Here is an 18,714-nt window from a genome sequence, read left to right as displayed (position 1 = left end):
AGCGCGACAGTAGATGCGTCGTGTGTCGCGCAATGCTGCTCATGAATATGAGCCTCTAGCATGGCTTGAAACTAGTCGAGTTAATCGTCAAACAGTTACGTGAGTAAGCCGATAACATAATAATTAATTGATCTCATTATTGATTTAGTATTAATATGATTGTAAACTAGTTGAAATATGTAATATTATCTATTTTTTTAATAAGCTATGATGTATTTTATGTATGCATAAATAGATTAAATAAGCAACCTATATACCTAAACTGACATATAAAAAATACTATATAACAATGTTAATTTAATATTCTGTAATTTTAATGTGCATTAAATAAATATCTTCATGTTGAATATGTGTTTTTATATGTTTACTTCTAATCCTCTATTTGCGACTTGAGAATGAGGGTGCTTTTCCACCAGAGATGTGCTATGTAGCTATGTAAGGAAAATGCTCGAGTATGCGATGTATCGATAGTAGGGAAGCCATTCATAGCACACATCTATAGCACGCATATTTCTATATAAAAACATAGCTTAACTGAGTCCGTTTCCACCAGTGATAAGCTATGTGTACCAATGAATATGATTGGTGGAAGCCAAACGCATCCACAGCAATGTAGCATAGCACATCTCTTGTGGAAAAGTAGCCTGAAGAAAGAAACTCACTATACATACTTTTTACACACCCTGTAACACGAGAGGAGTTGCCGACCTTTTGGGGATCAGGGATTGGGAATCGGGGATTGAGAATTGGAGATTGGGATTGGGGATTGGAAATCGGACATTGAGAATTAGATATTGAAACGGGTAGCGGATTCGATTCCCGTACGAAGCAGCTCTTTGTGTTATCTACAAATTGTTGGTCGGGTCTAAGTGAACTTGTATGTTTGTAAACGCACCCACGACACAGGAGAAAATCCTAGTGTGGGGCAACGTTAAAAAACAAAAAATAAAAAAAAAGAATTAGGAGATCGAGGATTAGAGACTGGAGATTGAGATTGGGGATTGAGGATTGAAAAATGAGGATTGAGGATTGAGGATTGGTGATTGGGGATTGGGGATTGGGGATTGGGGACTGGGGATTAGGGATTAGAGATTGGGATTCAGAATTGGAAATTAGGTAAAACAAATAACAAAACAGTTGCCTTTACATAAAATATATTCTTGAATTTCGCCATAAATATTGGGATATACATTCACAATTTCTCAAATAAATACTTCTATCTATTATCAAAACACCAACGAGAGAGACTGCATCTGAAACGAAAGATTAAAGAGATTAATAAACATAGTACTACATTTATAACCACCACGGCTCTTTCCGCGGGTGTCGTACACGCGACGAAGGGAGATTTTTATCCCCGAAGGGGTAGGCAGAGGTGCACATTATGGCACGTAACTCCGCTATACAATGTACACCTTCATTTCACCATTTGTGTTATAAGTCCCATGTAATATGGGGATAAGACTGTTGCCATACACTGGGCACAATTCCAGACTCCGTGCTACTACTGAGAAATTTTCAAAAAACCGCAAAAAAGCCCAATTATAATACTTTGCCCGACCCGGGAATCGAACCCGACACCCCTTATCCGGCAGTCACAGTAAACAGGCTGCGGACTACCTAGCGGGTTTACCGGGGCTCCGGCTCGAAAAGCAGGAGTAGGAACGGGGTGGTTTTTAGGGTTCCGTAGCCAAATGGCAAAAAACGGAACCCTTATAGATTCGTCATGTCTGTCTGTCCGTCCGTCCGTCCGTCCGTATGTCACAGTCATTTATTTTTAATCAGTAATAGTCTGACACTCCCTTCTTGAAGACATTCGATGATTTTACTTAAAAAAAAAACAGTAAATAATTTTGTAAATTACCTGCCAAAATGTTTTTAGTTTTAGTTTTTAACACAAGGAACATTATCGACGACGGATACGGTAGCGTCGGTCGCATCGCCCGCATCGCTTGAACGAGCCGGATCGAGAGCGACATCGGTATGTATACCTGTAAAGACAGACAGACATTATTCATAACTATATCTTCACTATATCTACTACAATATAAGGTGTTCTAAAAGTATCTGCCACGGCTTTAATGGGAGGTAGTGTTGTGTTTGAAGATTACAATAGTGAAGAAATTTCGTATCACGGACCAGTTAATTCAATTTGAGAACATGAAGAAGTTAAATAAACATTGACTCTACTCTGCATAAAGTGGTTCACAAATACGCATGATGCGACAGAGATAGTGAAAGAGATAGCTCTTTCATAACAAACTAATACGTAGATTTTTTGTATGAAAAGAAAATACTCATAATCAATAATAATTTCTATTAACTATTGTAATCTTCAAACACAACACTACTTCCTATTAAAGCCGTAGCAGATACTTTTAGAACACCTTAAGCACAGGAATGTTTGTTTCTTAGAACGTGCAAATCTGCGGAATTACTGGTTCAAATTGAATAATTTATTTAATGTGATGAAGGGAATAAAACATTACGCTATAAAAAATATTGCAGCAAAAACGCTCATAGGCTCCATTCGCACGGGCACTTTTTAACGCGCGTTAAAAAAGCATTCAATTGGCACAAATGCTTCTGCTAGTATAAGGTTTTATTCAGCAGTGTTGCGTTTTCAACGCTGAACTTTAGGCGTTAAAGACTAAATTTCTATTCATTATATTTGAATGCTTTTTAACGCGCGTCAAAAAGCGCCTGTGCGAATGGATTAAGGCGCAGTGCTGTACGCAAATTAATTGAGAAAAGTCGCGCCTAAACTTTTAATGAATGAAATATAATATTTACATACATGCATATGATCAGGCCTTTTGTTCACCAGAGTAGAATGTGGAAAGAGGAGGTCACGCCACGTTTGACGATGTAGGAGGGAGGCAGAGGACCGCTGCGCAACATGTAGCGGGTTAAGGTAAGCGTCCACAGGCCCGCATCGTACGCATCGCACACATCGCATCAAAAGGATACATTTTTCAGACTGCGTCCACACTGTATCGGCAGCGTTCGGATTGCCGACGCGAGTATCAGAAATCGAATTGCCGATGCCACTTTTACTCGGATTTATGGCATCGACATTCCATATGACGTCATCGGTATGCATCGTATGTAGGCATTGCTGATAAGCGGTCCATACGATGCGAATCATTGGACACAGTTGTAAGAGTTTCTATACAAGACAAACTAAAATTCGTTGCGTGCGATGTATCCGATGCGTACGGTGCGGGCCTGTGGACGCTTACCTTTAGACTTCCGAAAGAAACTATACACTGACTAACAAACTGTCGAAATCTATTGACGTGGATCAACCGCACGTGAGATGCGATGAGGTGCGGTGCGAACGCGATCAATTGGCTTGATATTTTCGCGCGAACTGGACGCGGTGCCGTCACGTGTTTGTTTATAATGTCGGAAACAGAAACAAAACGAAACGATTCACATGCACGTAGGACATAGCCGCCGTCACACCGCATCGCGTTGGATTCGCGTATCACCGCACTGCTTTGCGTTCACTTCTAGATATCTCACGCAATACATTTTGCCTGTTGTTTTAGTATAGATCCGATCTCGATAACTTTTGTGAGATGTACTAAATTAATTATTATGTTATCGGCTTACTCACGTAACTGTTTGACGAGGAATTCGACTAGTTTCAAGCCATGCTAGAGGCTCATATTCATGAGCAGCATTCCGCGACACGACGCGGCGACTGTCGCGCTGCTACTGGCGACTCGAGTTTCGCGCCCATCGCGTCTTCTGCCTGGAATGACACGGACTTTCCGAAATTTGCCGCGTCGTGTATCGCACAATGCTGCTCATGAATATGAGCCTCTATCATAGCTTGAAACTAGTCGAGTTCCTCGTCAAACAGTTACGTGAGTAAGCCGATAATATAATCATTAATAATTAATCTCATTATTGATTTAGTATTAATATGATTGTAAACTAGTTGAAATAATATGTTATATTATCTATTTTTTTAATATACTATGATGTATGTTATGTATGCATAAATAGATTAAATAAGCAACCTATATACCTATGCTGACATATAAAAAATACTATATAACAATGTTAATTTAATATTCTGTAATTTTAATGTGCATTAAATAAATATCTTCATGTTGAATATTTGTGTTTTTATATTATTACGTCTAACCCCTATCTACAACTTGAGAATGAGGGTCCTTTTCCACCAGAGAATAATGTGCTATGTAGCTGAGTAAGGAAAATGCTCGAGTATGCGATGTATCGATAGCAGGAAAGCCATCCATAGCACACATCCATAGCACGCATCTTTCTATATAAAAACATAGCTTAACTGAGTCCGTTTCCACCAGTGATAAGCTATGTGTACCAATGAATATGATTGGTGGAAGCCAAACGCATCCACAGCAACATAGCATAGCACATCTCTGGTGGAAAAGTAGCCTGAAGAAAGAAACTCACTATACATACTTTTTACACACCCTGTAACACGAGAGGAGTTGCCGACCTTTTGGGGATCAGGGATTGGGAATCGGGGATTGAGAATTGGAGATTGGGATTGGGGATTGGAAATCGGACATTGAGAATTAGATATTGAAACGGGTAGCGGGTTCGATTCCCGCACGGTGCAACTCTTTGTGTGATCCACAAATTGTTGGTCGGGTCATGTGTATGTGAACTTGTATGTTTGTAAACGCACCCACGACACAGGAGAAAATCCTAGTGTGGGGCAACGTTAAAAAACAAAAAAAAAAAGAATTAGGAGATCGAGGATTAGAGACTGGAGATTGAGATTGGGGATTGAGGATTGAAAAATGAGGATTGAGGATTGAGGATTGGTGATTGGGGATTGGGGATTGGGGATTGGGGACTGGGGATTAGGGATTAGAGATTGGGATTCAGAATTGGAAATTAGGTAAAATAAATAACAAAACAGTTGCCTTTACATAAAATATATTCTTGAATTTCGCCATAAATATAGGGATATACATTCACAATTTCTCAAATAAATACTTCTATCTACTATCAAAACACCAACGAGAGAGACTGCATCTGAAACGAAAGATTAAAGAGATTAATAAACATAGTACTACATTTATAACCACCACGGCTCTTTCCGCGGGTGTCGTACACGCGACGAAGGGAGATTTTTATCCCCGAAGAGGTAGGCAGAGGTGCACATTATGGCACGTAACACCGCTATACAATGTACACACACTTTTCACCATTTGTGTTATAAGTCCCATGTAATATGGGGTATTGGGGTAAGCCTATTGCTATATACTGGACACAATTCCAGACTCCGTGCTACTACTGAGAAATTTTCAATAAACCGAAAAAAAGCCCAATTATAATACTTTGCCCGACCCGGGAATCGAACCCGACACCCCTTATCCGGCAGTCACAGTAAACAGGCTGCGGACTGCCTAGCGGGTTTACCGGGGCTCTGGCTTAAAAAGCAGGAGTAGGAACGGGGTGGTTTTTTAGGGTTCCGTAGCCAAATGGCAAAAAACGGAACCCTTATAGATTCGTCATGTCTGTCTGTCCGTCCGTCCGTCCGTCCGTATGTCACAGTCATTTATTTTTAATCAGTAATAGTCTGACACTCCCTTCTTGAAGACATTCGATGATTTTACTTAAAAAAAAAACAGTAAATAATTTTGTAAATTACCTGCCAAAATGTTTTTAGTTTTAGTTTTTAACACAAGGAACATTATCGACGACGGATACGGTAGCGTCGGTCGCATCGCCCGCATCGCTTGAACGAGCCGGATCGAGAGCGACATCGGTATGTATACCTGTAAAGACAGACAGACATTATTCATAACTATATCTTCACTATATCTACTACAATATAAGGTGTTCTAAAAGTATCTGCCACGGCTTTAATGGGAGGTAGTGTTGTGTTTGAAGATTACAATAGTGAAGAAATTTCGTATTCCGGACCAGTTAATTCAATTTGAGAACATGAAGAAGTTAAATAAACATTGACTCTACTCTGCATTAAGTGGTTTATAAATACGCACGATACGTCAGAGACAGTGAAAGGGATAGCTCTTTCATAACAAACACATACGTTAATATTTTTGTATAAAAAGAAAATACTCATAATCAATAATTTATTGTAATGTTCAAACACAACACTACTTCCTATTAAAGCCGTAGCAGATACTTTTAGAACACCTTAAGCACAGGAATGTTTGTTTCTTAGAACGTGCAAATCTGCGGAATTACTGGTTCAAATTGAATAATTTATTTAATGTGATGAAGGGAATAAAACATTACGCTATAAAAAATATTGCAGCAAAAACGCTCATAGGCTCCATTCGCACGGGCGCTTTTTAACGCGCGTTAAAAAAGCATTCAATTAGAACAACTGCTTCTACTAGTATAAGGTTTTATTCAGCAGTGTTGCGTTTTCAACGCTGAACTTTAGGCGTTAAAGACTAAATTTCTATTCATTATATTTGAATGCTTTTTAACGCGCGTCAAAAAGCGCCTGTGCGAATGGATTAAGGCGCAGTGCTGTACGCAAATTAATTGAGAAAAGACCCGCCTAAACTTTTAGTGAATGAAATATAATATTTACATACATGCATATGATCACGCCTTTTGTTCACCAGAGTAGAATGTGGAAAGAGGAGGTCACGCCACGTTTGACGATGTAGGAGGGAGGCAGAGGACCGCTGCACAACATGTAGCGGGTTAAGGTAAGCGTCCACAGAGCCGCATCGTACGCATCGGACGTATCGCATCAAACGGATTCATTTTTCAGACTGCGTCCACTGTATCGGCAGCGTTCGGATTGCCGACGCGAGTATCAGCAATCGGATTGCCGATGCCACTTTCACTCGGATTTTGGCATCGGCATTCCATATGACGTCATCGGTACGCATCGTATGTAGGCATTGCTGATGATGCGGTCCGTACGATGCGGATCAGTGGACGCAGTTGTATGAGTTTCTATACAAGACTAACTAAAATCCGTTGCGTGCGATGCATGCGATGCGTACGATGCGGGCCTGTGGACGCGTACCTTTAGACTTCCGAAAGAAACTATACACTGACTAACAAACTGTCGAAATCTATTGACGTGGATCAACCGCACGTGAGATGCGATGCGGTGCGGCGCGAACGCGATCAATTGGCTTGATATTTTCGCGCGAACTGGACGCGGTGCCGTCACGTTTTTGTTTATAATGTCGGAAACAGAAACAAAACGAAACGATTCACATGCACGTAGGACATAGCCGCCGTCACACCGCATCGCGTTGTATTCGCGTATCGCCGCACCGCTTCGTTCGCTTCTAGATATCTCACGCAATACATTTTGCCTGTTGTTTTAGTATAGATCCGATCTCGATAACTTTTGTGAGATGTACGAAATTAATTATTATGTTATCGGCTTACTCACGTAACTGTTTGACGAGGAATTCGACTAGTTTCAAGCCATGCTAGAGGCTCATATTCATGAGCAGCATTCCGCGACACGACGCGGCGACTGTCGCGCTGCTACTGGCGACTCGAGTTTCGCGCCCATCGCGTCTTCTGCCTTGAATGACCCGCATTTTCCGAAATATGCCGCGTCGTGTGTCGCGAAATGCTGCTCATGAATATGAGCCTCTATCATGGCTTGAAACTAGTCGAGTTCCTCGTCAAACAGTTACGTGAGTAAGCCGATAATATAATCATTAATAATTAATCTCATTATTGATTTAGTATAAATATGATTGTAAACTAAATTAGCTGATATATGTTATAATTATATTATCTATTTTTTTAATATACTACGATGTATGTTATGTATGCATAAATAGATTAAATAAGAAACCTATATACCTATGCTGACATATATGAAAAATACTATATAACAATGTTAATTTAATATTCTGTAATTTTAATGTGCATTAAATAAATATCTTCATGTTGAATATTTGTGTTTTTATATTATTACGTCTAACCCCTATCTACAACTTGAGAATGAGGGTCCTTTTCCACCAGAGAATAATGTGCTATGTAGCTGAGTAAGGAAAATGCTCGAGTATGCGATGTATCGATAGCAGAAAAGCCATCCATAGCACACATCTATAGCACGCATATTTCTATATAAAAACATAGCTTAACTGAGTCCGTTTCCACCAGTGTTAAGCTATGTGTACCAATGAATATGATTGGTGGAAGCCAAACGCATCCACAGCAAAATAGCATAGCACATCTCTGGTGGAAAAGTAGCCTGAAGAAAGAAACTCACTATACATACTTTTTACACACCCTGTAACACGAGAGGAGTTGCCGACCTTTTGGGGATCAGGGATTGAGAATTGGAGATTGGGATTGGGGATTGGAAATCGGACATTGAGAATTAGATATTGGGATTGGGAATAATTTTTTGACTGCACGGTTGGTGCGGTGGCTGGGCAACTGGCTGCCGCGCAACGGGTAGCGGGTTCGATTCCCGCACGGAGCAACTCTGTGTGATCCACAAATTGTTGTTTCGGGTCTGGGTGTCATGTGTATGTGAACTTGTATGTTTGTAAACGCACCCACGACACAGGATAAAATACTAGTGTGGGGCAACGTTTAAAAAAAAAAAAAACAGGATTAGGAGATCGAGGATTAGAGACTGGAGATTGAGATTGGGGTTGAGGATTGAAAAATGAGGATTGAGGATTGAGGATTGAGGATTGAGGATTGAGGATTGGGGATTGGGGATTGGGGATTGGGGATTGGGGATTAGGGATTAGGGATTAAGGATTAGGGATTAGGGATTCAGAATTGGAAATTAGGTAAAAAATAACAAAACGGTTGCCTTTACATAAAATATATTCTTGAATTTCGCCATAAATATAGGGATATACATTCACAATTTCTCAAATAAATACTTCTATCTACTATCAAAACACCAACGAGAGAGACTGCATCTGAAACGAAAGAGAAAACAGATTAATAAACATAGTACTACATTTATAACCACGGCTCTTCCCGCGGGTGTGATATACCCGACGAAGGGTGATTTTTTATCCCCGAAGGGCAGAGGCAGAGGTGCCCATTACGTCACGACACACACCGACAGTACACCCACTTTTCACCATTTGTGTTATAAGTCCCATGTAATAGGTGGTGAGCCGTGCACCACTCCATGCTACCACTGAGAAATTTTCGATAATCCGAAAAAAAAACCAATAATAATTCTTTGCCCGACCCGGGAATCGAACCCAAGACCCCTTGTCCGGCAAGTCTCAGGCTGCCGACTACCTAGCGGGTTAACCGGGGCTCTGGCTCGAAAAGCAGGAGTAGGAACGGGGTGGTTTTTAATCAGCAATACTCCCTCTCGCCTCGCCCAAGGCGGGAGAAGTCATTGGATGACTTTCCCCCCTTAAAAAAAAATCAGTAAATAATTTTGTAAATTACCTGCCAAAATGTTTTTAGTTTTAGTTTTTAACACAAGGAACATTATCGACGACGGATACGGTAGCGTCGGTCGCATCGCCCGCATCGCTTGAACGAGCCGGATCGAGAGCGACATCGGTATGTATACCTGTAAAGACAGACAGACATTATTAACAACTATTTGTACTATATCTACTAATATATAAGGTGTTCTAAAAGTATCTGCCACGGCTTTAATGGGAGGTAGTGTTGTGTTTGAAGATTACAATAGTGAAGAAATTTCGTACTTCGGACCAGTTAATTCAATTTGAGAACATAAAGAAGTTAAATAAACATTGACTCTACTCTGCATAAAGTGGTTCACAAATACGCACGATGCGACAGAGACAGTGCAGACAAAAAGATAGCTGTTTCATAACAAATTCATACTTAAATATTTTTGTAAGTAAAAATTGTTTATAATCATTAATTTATATTTACTATTGTAATGTTCAAACACAACACTACCTCCCATTAAAGCCGTGGCAGATAATTTTAGAACACCTTACATAAAGCTCAAGATTGTATGTTTCTTAGAACGTGCAAATCTGCGGAATTACTGGTTCGAATTGAATAATTTACTTAATGTGATGAAGGCTATAGGCAATATAATATTACGCTTTGATCAATTGCAGCGAAAAGCTCATAGGCTCCATTCGCACGGGCGCTTTTTAACGCGCGTTAAAAAAGCATTCAATTAGAACAACTGCTTCTGCTAGTATAAGGTTTTATTCAGCAGTGTTGCGTTTTCAACGCTGAGCTTTAGGCGTTAAAGACTAGATTTCTATTCATTATATTTGAATGCTTTTTAACGCGCGTCAAAAAGCGCCTGTGCGAATGGACTAAGCGGTGCTGAACGCAAATTAGTTGAGAAAAGTCGCGCCTAAAGCTTTAATGAATGAAATATAATATTTACATACATGCATATGATCAGGCCTTTTGTTCACCAGAGTAGAATGTGGAAAGAGGAGGTCACGCCACGTTTGACGATGTAGGAGGGAGGCAGAGGACCGCTGCGCAACATGTAGCGGGTTAAGGTAAGCGTCCACAGGCCCGCATCGTACACATCGCACGGATCGCATCAAACGGATAAATTTTTCAGACTGCGTCCACTGTATCGGCAGCGTTCGGATTGCCGACGCGAGTATCAGCAATCGGATTGCCGATGCCACTTTCACTCGGATTTTTGGCATCGGCATTCCGTATGACGTTATCAGTACGCATCGTATGTAGGCATTGCTGATGATGCGGTCCGTACGATGCGGATCAGTGGACGCAGTTGTATGAGTTTCTGTACAAGACAAACTAAAATCCGTTGCGTGCGATGCGTCCGATGCGTACGATGTGGGCCTGTGGACGCTTACCTTTAGAAAACAATGGGGTTGTTTCCTAAATTGTATTTTAATATCCATCTCGTAGATTCATTTAAAAAACATTACACACGTATTTTTTATTTTCTAATGGAAACAAATACTTTCGAAGATATATTGATTTGAAATATCGCGTGACGACACTTCTAGGTACGTTTTACAAGTATGTACGTAGAAATGACATATTTCTCCTAAACTTTTATTCGTTTTATCTAAGTTTTGACAACTTATACGACAAAATAAAAAAAATCGTGTCTAATATTTTTTCATTACCTAACTGACGGACTAAATAGATTTTAAATTTACATACCCAGTTAACTACCCCATACTGTGTGATTCACAAATTGTTTTTCTGGTCTGGTTGTGATGTGTAAGTATATGAAATTTTATATTTGTTAACGCACCCACAACACAGGAGACAATCGTGTCCATTTTTATAGACAGAAGTACTCATAAATTATGATCTAAAATGTATGTATTTTATGTCTTCGACCAGTAGTATGACATTTCAGAGGAATTTAAAATTTACAGAGACCAGAGCGACCTATTTGTAGATCTATTTTTGCCCGAAAATAATTACACTAATACATGTAATATATTTACTATATGTGAGGTCCTGCATAAACGATCTAGAAACGAATGCGAAGCGGTGCGGCGCGAAAACAACAAACTGTCGAAATCTATTGACGTGGATCAACCGCACGTGGGATGCGAAGCGAACGCAATTAATTGGCTTAATATTTTCGCGCGAATTAGTCGCGGTGCCGTCACATGTTAGTTTATAAAAATGTCGGAAACAGAAACAAAACGAAACGATTCACATGCACGTAGGACATAGCCGCCGCATCACACCGTATCGCGTTGGATTCGCGTGTCGCCGCACTTCTACTTCTAGATCGCTCACGCAATACATTTTGACTGTTGTTTTCGGACGTTTGCGAGTCTAGATAGACCACGCAGGACGTCGCGATATGATTAAAAATACATGGTTTTTTGATATCCCATAACACTACGGTACAAATGATACCTACATACAATTAAATATAAAAACTATTTTATGAAGTTTTTGTGAGTAATCTAGTCTAATAGGTAACATGATTTAAAAAGAGTTAAAATTGAATTTAAGATACGGATCGAACTAACCTATGGAAACGACATACTGACAGACAAACAGACATGCATTTCCACCAGAAATGTAGTATGTAGCTATGCTACGAAGATGTAATAGCTAAGCTGTGAAACTATGTGACCGTTTCCACCAGTGCTAAGCTATGTGTACCAATGAATATGATAGGTGGAAGCCAAACGCATCCACAGCAACGTAGCATAGCACATCTCTGGTGGAAAAGCTCTCTAATGTTCAAATGTAAATGAAAAGTCCATTGCTGGGTTGGAGCGGTACCGTTTATAAATGATAATGATATTTATTTTTGCAAACAAGTTACAATGTAACTCTTTTACACGTCAATCTCTAAAATAACTAGATGAGGCCGACATTTCCAATCCGACTAGTCTGAGAAGAAATGCCAAACAAACTCAGAGGTCATAGTCTCAAGTCCAGACAAAATCAATTAAAGATGTCGGAGAACCGTGCAAGTTGATTCCGTAGTGGTCTTTTGAAGAAAGAACTACAACAGTTTAAATGTGGTATGTCTTTAAGGGGGAGGCCTTTGTCCAGCAGTAGACGTCTTCAAGCTAATGATGAGGATGGTGACAATGGATAAAAACAATGTAAAATCATCTTACGTGAAATTTCGAACGATGAGATGACTTTTCTTTGCATCGCAGCTACGGAGATGGTCAACACCTAGACCTACACACATAAATATCATATTTTACATACGTTGCACTTACCTATATGTATATAAGGAGCTTTAAAAAGTATCTGTCACGGCTTTAAGTTAAGCGTCCACAGGCCCGCATCGTACGCATCGCACACATTCCGTTTGACGTCATCAGTACGCATCGCATGTAGGCATTGCCGATGATGCGGTCTGTACGATGCGGATCAGTGGACGTAGTTGTATGAGTTTCTATACAAGACAAACTAAAATCCGTTGCGTGCGATGCGTCCGATGCGGGCCTGTGGACGCTTACCTTTAATGGGAGGCAGTATTGTGTTTAAAGATTACAATAGTATTGATTATAAGTTAAAGATACTTTTAGCTTCGTATGAGTTTGTTATGAAAGAGCTATCTCTTTCACTGTCCCTGTCGCTTCGTGCGCATTTGTGAACCACTTTATACAGAGTAGAATCAATGTTTATTTAACTTCTTTATGTTCTCAAATTGAATTAACTGGTCCGGGGTACGAAATTTCTTCACTATTGTAATCTTCAAACACAACACTACCTCCCATTAAAGCCGTGGCAGATACTTTTAGAACACCTTATAATATGTATGTAGCTTAATACTACCTACATATTAGGCTAGTTGACAGGGTATGCAAATTAAAAATCTATTTAGTAAGATAGGTAATAAAAAACACAACATTTAGATAAAACGTAAGTTTAAAATTAACTGATTTTAGCAAAAATAGGCGTAAAATACCTCAATACTTAAAATAGGTATATGTTTTCTACTCTCTGTCTTGAATTCTAAGTTATGGGATATCAAACAAGAAATACACAAAAAAAAATATTTTTTATGTTAAACGGTTTTAATGTGTATGGTCATCAAGATTAAGAGTGTGTACCAAATATCAGATTGATCTATCGTCAGGAAGCGGGTAAAATTCCAATTACATAAGGACATCACCCATTTTGGTCCAAATTCGAAAGTGCCAAGATAAAAAATATAATAATCCAAAACTGTGGAACCAATTAAAAACATTATTGTACATAGTTGAATAGGAGGATTATTTTATTTTTTGCAATCCTATCGACTTTCGTATTTGGACCAAAATTACAAGCGGGGTGATGGTCTTTCACCCAAACAAACAATAGGTAGGTACTCGACCTCTTAAGCATTTTTTCATCTTAGCGACTTTCGAATTTGGACCAAAATTGTACTAAGCGTGGGACAAGCTAACTGAAACAAATATAATTTATACTAGTTTTGCATATTTAGATGTGTGCCTAAGGCATGAAGCAAGTACAAAGAGGAGATGCCATAATGTGATTGTACACTGTGACACAAAACAACGGCCCTGCCCAATGATATTATAAGTAAAAAGGTGTAGATAAGTTACAAGCGCTCAGAAAGTGTCACATTAAAATGTGGACAATTGGCAACGTGTGTGTAGTATGGGACCGCTAGATGGAACATAGAGAGGGGAGCGCTCCCCGTAAAGTGTCACGCATTATGTTAAAGAGAAACCCAGTTATGCCATCTTTCTTTTTTTTTAAAAAACTTTACCCCACACTGGGATTGTCTCCTGTGTCGTGGGTGCGTTTACAAACATACAAGTTAACATACACCATAACACCCAGACCCGAAACAACAATTTGTGGATCACATAAAGAGGAGCTTTTTTGTGAGGGGAAAATCATCCAATGACTTCTCTCGCCTTGGGCGAGGCGAGAAGGAGTGTCAGACTCTTACTGACTAAAAACCACCCCGTTCCTACTCCTGCTTTTCGAGTCGGAGCCCGGGAAACCCGCTAGGTAGTCCGCAGCTCCGGATCAGGCATCAGCCCTACTGGGCCCCATCTGTGGTGGCCTGATGGCTCTTTGAAGCGCGCGCGGAACGCGACGCGCCGCACGCACGGGTCTGGTTCTGGTCGGGCGGCGAGCTACCCTTGCTCGCCGTCCGCAGACCCGCACTTACGGTGCCGGAGGAATCAGCCCTACAGGTGCTACGAACCCGCTACACTTTGCGCGACAACCGGTCAATCTCCTCTTTGTATTTGCTTCATGGCGATGGCGTAGGAGTTGATAGAGTACCTGGATCGCCGACGACAACTGCGCCGTCGCTTGGGGCAGCGGCGGGGCTTGCAGCACGGCTGACGCACAGGGTACCTTCGGTCGCAGCGGCGGCACTTCTTGAAACGGCCAGTCTTCGTACGACAACGGCTGTTTCAAACAACATAATTATATATTTATCAATCTATATACTTGCTTATGTACTATAATTAATATTTATTAATTTTAAAACTAAGATATAAAGCTAAAGAGTTTGTTTCTTTGTTTGAATACGCTAATCTCCAGTGGTTAGAAACGTGCGGGAAAAAAATCTAGGTGGAAAGAACTAGTAGGGAAACGAGGATTGGGAAGGTTGGAGAGGGGGCGGCAATTGGGCTTCCGGTAACCTCACACACAACGCAAGCGTTGTTTTACGTCGGTTTACTGCTCGGACATATCACTCCAGTCGAGCCGGCCCAGCGGTGCCGAAGCAAGGCTCTCCCACACTTACTGGTTGGAAAACGCATGTATCGAGAAAGCTGTTCTCGAGATTAGCGTTTAGCAACATATTAAGCTACATTTTTTATATTACAGAAGCTACGACTACGAAAATAAATAAAATAAACAAGGGTACTTACGTCTTACATAGTCTGGAAATAGAAAAAAAAAACAAAATTAGTCATAATATATTAATAGCGTTGAAAAACTATAACAAATAAAAAAAAAAATGGCTACGTTTTTAACATCCTATATGGGACGGTTGTGGTCTTGAGTGAGGTCTAAAGGTAAGCGTCCACAGGCCCGCATCGTACGCATCGTACGCATTTCGTATAACGTCATTGGTACGCATCGCATCTAGGCATTGCCGATGATGCGGTCCGTACGATGCGGATCAGTGGACGCAGTTGTATGAGTTTCTACACAAGACAAACTAAAATCCGTTGCGTGCGGTGCGTCCGATGCGGGCTTGTACGCGTACCTTAAGGCTGCTTTCCCACAGGAGATGTGCTATGCTACGTTGCTGTGGATGCGTTTGACTTCCACCATTCATATTCATTGGTACACATAGCTTAGCACTGGTGGAAATGGACTCAGCTAAGCTGTGTTTTTTATATGGAAAGATGCGTGCTATGGATGGCTTCCCTACTATCGATACTTCGCATACTCGAGCTGCGCATCTTCCTCGCACAGCTACATAGCTTAGTATCAGTGAAAACGGTCACATGGTTTCACAGTTTAGCTATACATCTTCGTAGCATAGCAACATAGCACGTCTCTGGCGGAAAAGCAACTTAAGACTTATGATGGTGTTTAAGAAAGCCTTGACAACAAAATTATTAAAAATAAATCAAAATGATTCTTACTTTCTTTTTCGGCGACATCGTGCCATGTTTAGCCTGAAAATATAAATAAATAAATAATTATCATGAAATTCTAAACACTGCATGCTTTGGGAATCGGGTGTTTCTTCAAAAAACTAACTTTTATTTAACAAATCATTATTCTCCCGCGTTATTAAGCATCGTGGTAGCTTATTGTCATCCTTATTTTTATTGGATTGGTTGAGAGCAGTGTCACAGCTTAATTTATTGAAACCAAATTTTGAGTTATTGTTAACTTTTGGCACGCATGATGAGGTGGGCAGAATTAATTCACATATTACAATTTAAGTACAGTACAAACATAAATGCCTCACGCCCGACTCCCATGGGGGTAGGCAGAGACAATGGAACGTCAATAGGGATGATGACAAGGTAAGAAAAAACGACGCTTAAAGCTCAAATTAGACTTATACCAAAGGAGACAACTGAGAGGAGCAACTGATTTTAATAATCAGATTTGATGAGTGAAAGAGAAAAATTAATAACAGTAGTGGTCCCTAACCTAACAAGAACTATATAAGTCTTTGACTGCCAATAGAAAACTGTTGAAGGCAAATCCTCCGCTAACGTCGGTCACCGGTGACCACCACGGCGTTCAATGTGTAAAAAGTGGTATTTAGCCAGGAAAAAGTTGGCAACCCTTGCCTTTTATGGAATAAGCTGGTAAACTAGCAGACGGATCACCTGATGGTAAGCAATCAAACTCAAACTCAAAATCTAATCACCGCCGCCCATGGACACCCGAAACGCTAGAGGCGTTACAAGTGCGTTGCCGGCCTTTTGAGGTTAGGAATATATCAAGGGTTGTTGGGGAATCGGGGATTAGGAAGATTGGGAAAGGGAATAATTGGGCCTCCGGTAACCTCACTCACACGACGAAAAAGGCAAGCGTTGTTAGTCGGCCCATTCGTGCAGAAGCATGGCTCTCTCACCCTTAAATTTACGACATCAACAGGTCCCTGATAGTCCACTGCCAGGAACTGAACGGGATGGACGCTAGGCCTCCTCTGCATAAGAGGGTTTGCCATAATCTCCGCGCTTGGCACGCCGACAAGAAATCCCGTCTTTAAGATTTTTTTTTTATGAAACAAGCCGGTAATCGAGCAGACGTATTACCTGATGGTAAGCAATTGCCGCCGCCCATGGACACTTGAAACACCAGAGGCTTTACAAGTCCGTTACCGGCTTTTTGGGAGTTAGGAATTTAAGGGTTGTTGTTCGGGAATGGGGATGGGGAAGATTGGGAAGGGGGAATTGGGCCTCCGGTAACCTCACTCACACAACGAAACACAACGCAAGCGTTGTTTCACGTCGGTTTTCTGTGAGGCCGTGGTATAACTCCGGTCGAGCCGGCCCATTCGTGCCGAAGCATGGCTCTCCCAAACTTAAATTTCTCAAATATGTTCACAATCTAAACTTAGGTTACATTTACAAAAAGTATCTTACCAATTACGACACTCTTATCATTTGGTCATATAATTTAGTTATTTTTAATATCACGATTAAATTATTACTTTGCGTACATTTCACGTTAAAAATTTAACAAATTCTCATCTAGATTGTGTAAAAAGACGTTAAAAAAGATAATGACAGTTTTCAAACTAAAATTAAACGAAAATCGGATTTTTTTACGTTACAATTCTAAATTTTAAATGATGACTTTTTGTATTACTTCTTTTTTGTTTGTCAATTCTCTGTATCTATGGATGAGAGCAGGTGTTATTTCGAGAAGAAAAATAACAACCTTTTTGTTTAGTTTTAATAGAAATCACAAAAGTCGAAATTGACTGCCTCGTTGGCCGAGTGGTTGCAAGTGCCATTCCCGGGTCGGGCGAAGTATTACTGGGCTTTTTTCGGTTTTTCGAAAATTTCTCAGTGGTAGCACGGAGTCTGGAAATGTGCCCGGTAGGTATATGGCAATAGGCTCACCACCTATTACATGGGACTTACAACATAAATTTTGTGGGTGTACATTGGCATTATGTGCCATAATGTGCTCCTCTGCCTACCCCTTCGGGGATAAAAGGCGTGACGTTACAAAAAAAATACGAAATAATCAATTCCTTTTTTCCGCATAAAGCATGCGTTCAAAAGTTGGCAGCAACTTTAGGAAAATTAACGTCTTCATAAGGGCCCCCAAACATGGGCTCGCTGTTATAGCAGCGGTAAGTGCCCTATTTGAGGAGTGGCTTGAGAGGCGCCATGGTGTCCTCACCTACCGCCTGACAGAGGTGCTTACCGGACATGGAATTTGATGGAGAAGAAACGCCCGGGTGTCATCACTGCGAGCACCGCCCGGAAGACACGGTGGAGCATACGGTGGCGGTGTGCCTGCATGGGCTGAGCACCGCCGTGTCCTTAGGGTTGTAGGTAATTGGTAACGGTGACCTCTCGCGTCCGGCTTTGGTTCAGGCCATGGTGCGGAGCGAGGGGGAATGGGTCGCCGTCTCCTCCTTCTGTGTAGCAATTATTCTAGCTAAAAACGATCCTTCTCATACCCTAGCCGCCGCAGAAGACACTCTGGGGCCTTAGTCTCGCACTGCTCAGTGATCGACCATTCTGACACAATTGTAATAGCAGACTAAGGCCCCTGGGCGTGCAATCCAGCAGTACCTATTTTCAATCCAGCTGGATCCAGCGCGAATCAAGCTAAATATGGATTCAAAATAAATACCTGATTTTTTAATCCTATTTGTTTATTTAT

At 40.8% G+C, this 18,714-nt stretch overlaps 2 long non-coding RNA genes across 9 annotated transcripts; both read right to left on the bottom strand.

The window, feature by feature from the left end:
• Window positions 1-1,137: 1,137 nt before the first annotated feature.
• Window positions 1,138-14,819, bottom strand: LOC118278766 (uncharacterized). Of its 8 annotated transcripts, none has more exons than XR_007706877.1 (5): window positions 14,671-14,819; window positions 12,534-12,600; window positions 10,338-10,430; window positions 9,400-9,526; window positions 1,138-1,253 (listed from the first exon to the last, which is right to left on the bottom strand). It is a non-coding gene; the product is annotated as an uncharacterized LOC118278766 (long non-coding RNA). The 8 variants fall into 8 exon arrangements; XR_007706875.1 differs by lacking the exon at window positions 1,138-1,253 and adding an exon at window positions 4,925-5,040; XR_007706872.1 differs by lacking the exons at window positions 1,138-1,253; window positions 9,400-9,526 and adding exons at window positions 4,925-5,040; window positions 5,660-5,786.
• Window positions 14,820-15,266: 447 nt separating this feature from the next.
• LOC126912262 (uncharacterized) lies at window positions 15,267-17,709 on the bottom strand. The gene is made up of 3 exons (XR_007706869.1): window positions 17,457-17,709; window positions 15,993-16,025; window positions 15,267-15,278 (listed from the first exon to the last, which is right to left on the bottom strand). It is a non-coding gene; the product is annotated as an uncharacterized LOC126912262 (long non-coding RNA).
• Between the last annotated feature and the right edge of the window lie 1,005 nt (window positions 17,710-18,714).

The sequence above is a fragment of the Spodoptera frugiperda genome, chromosome 24 (assembly GCF_023101765.2).
Source record: "Spodoptera frugiperda isolate SF20-4 chromosome 24, AGI-APGP_CSIRO_Sfru_2.0, whole genome shotgun sequence".
Taxonomy (NCBI): domain Eukaryota; kingdom Metazoa; phylum Arthropoda; class Insecta; order Lepidoptera; family Noctuidae; genus Spodoptera; species Spodoptera frugiperda.
The sequence above is the reverse complement of the archived record's forward strand: the minus strand, read 5'-3'. Positions and strand labels throughout refer to the sequence as shown.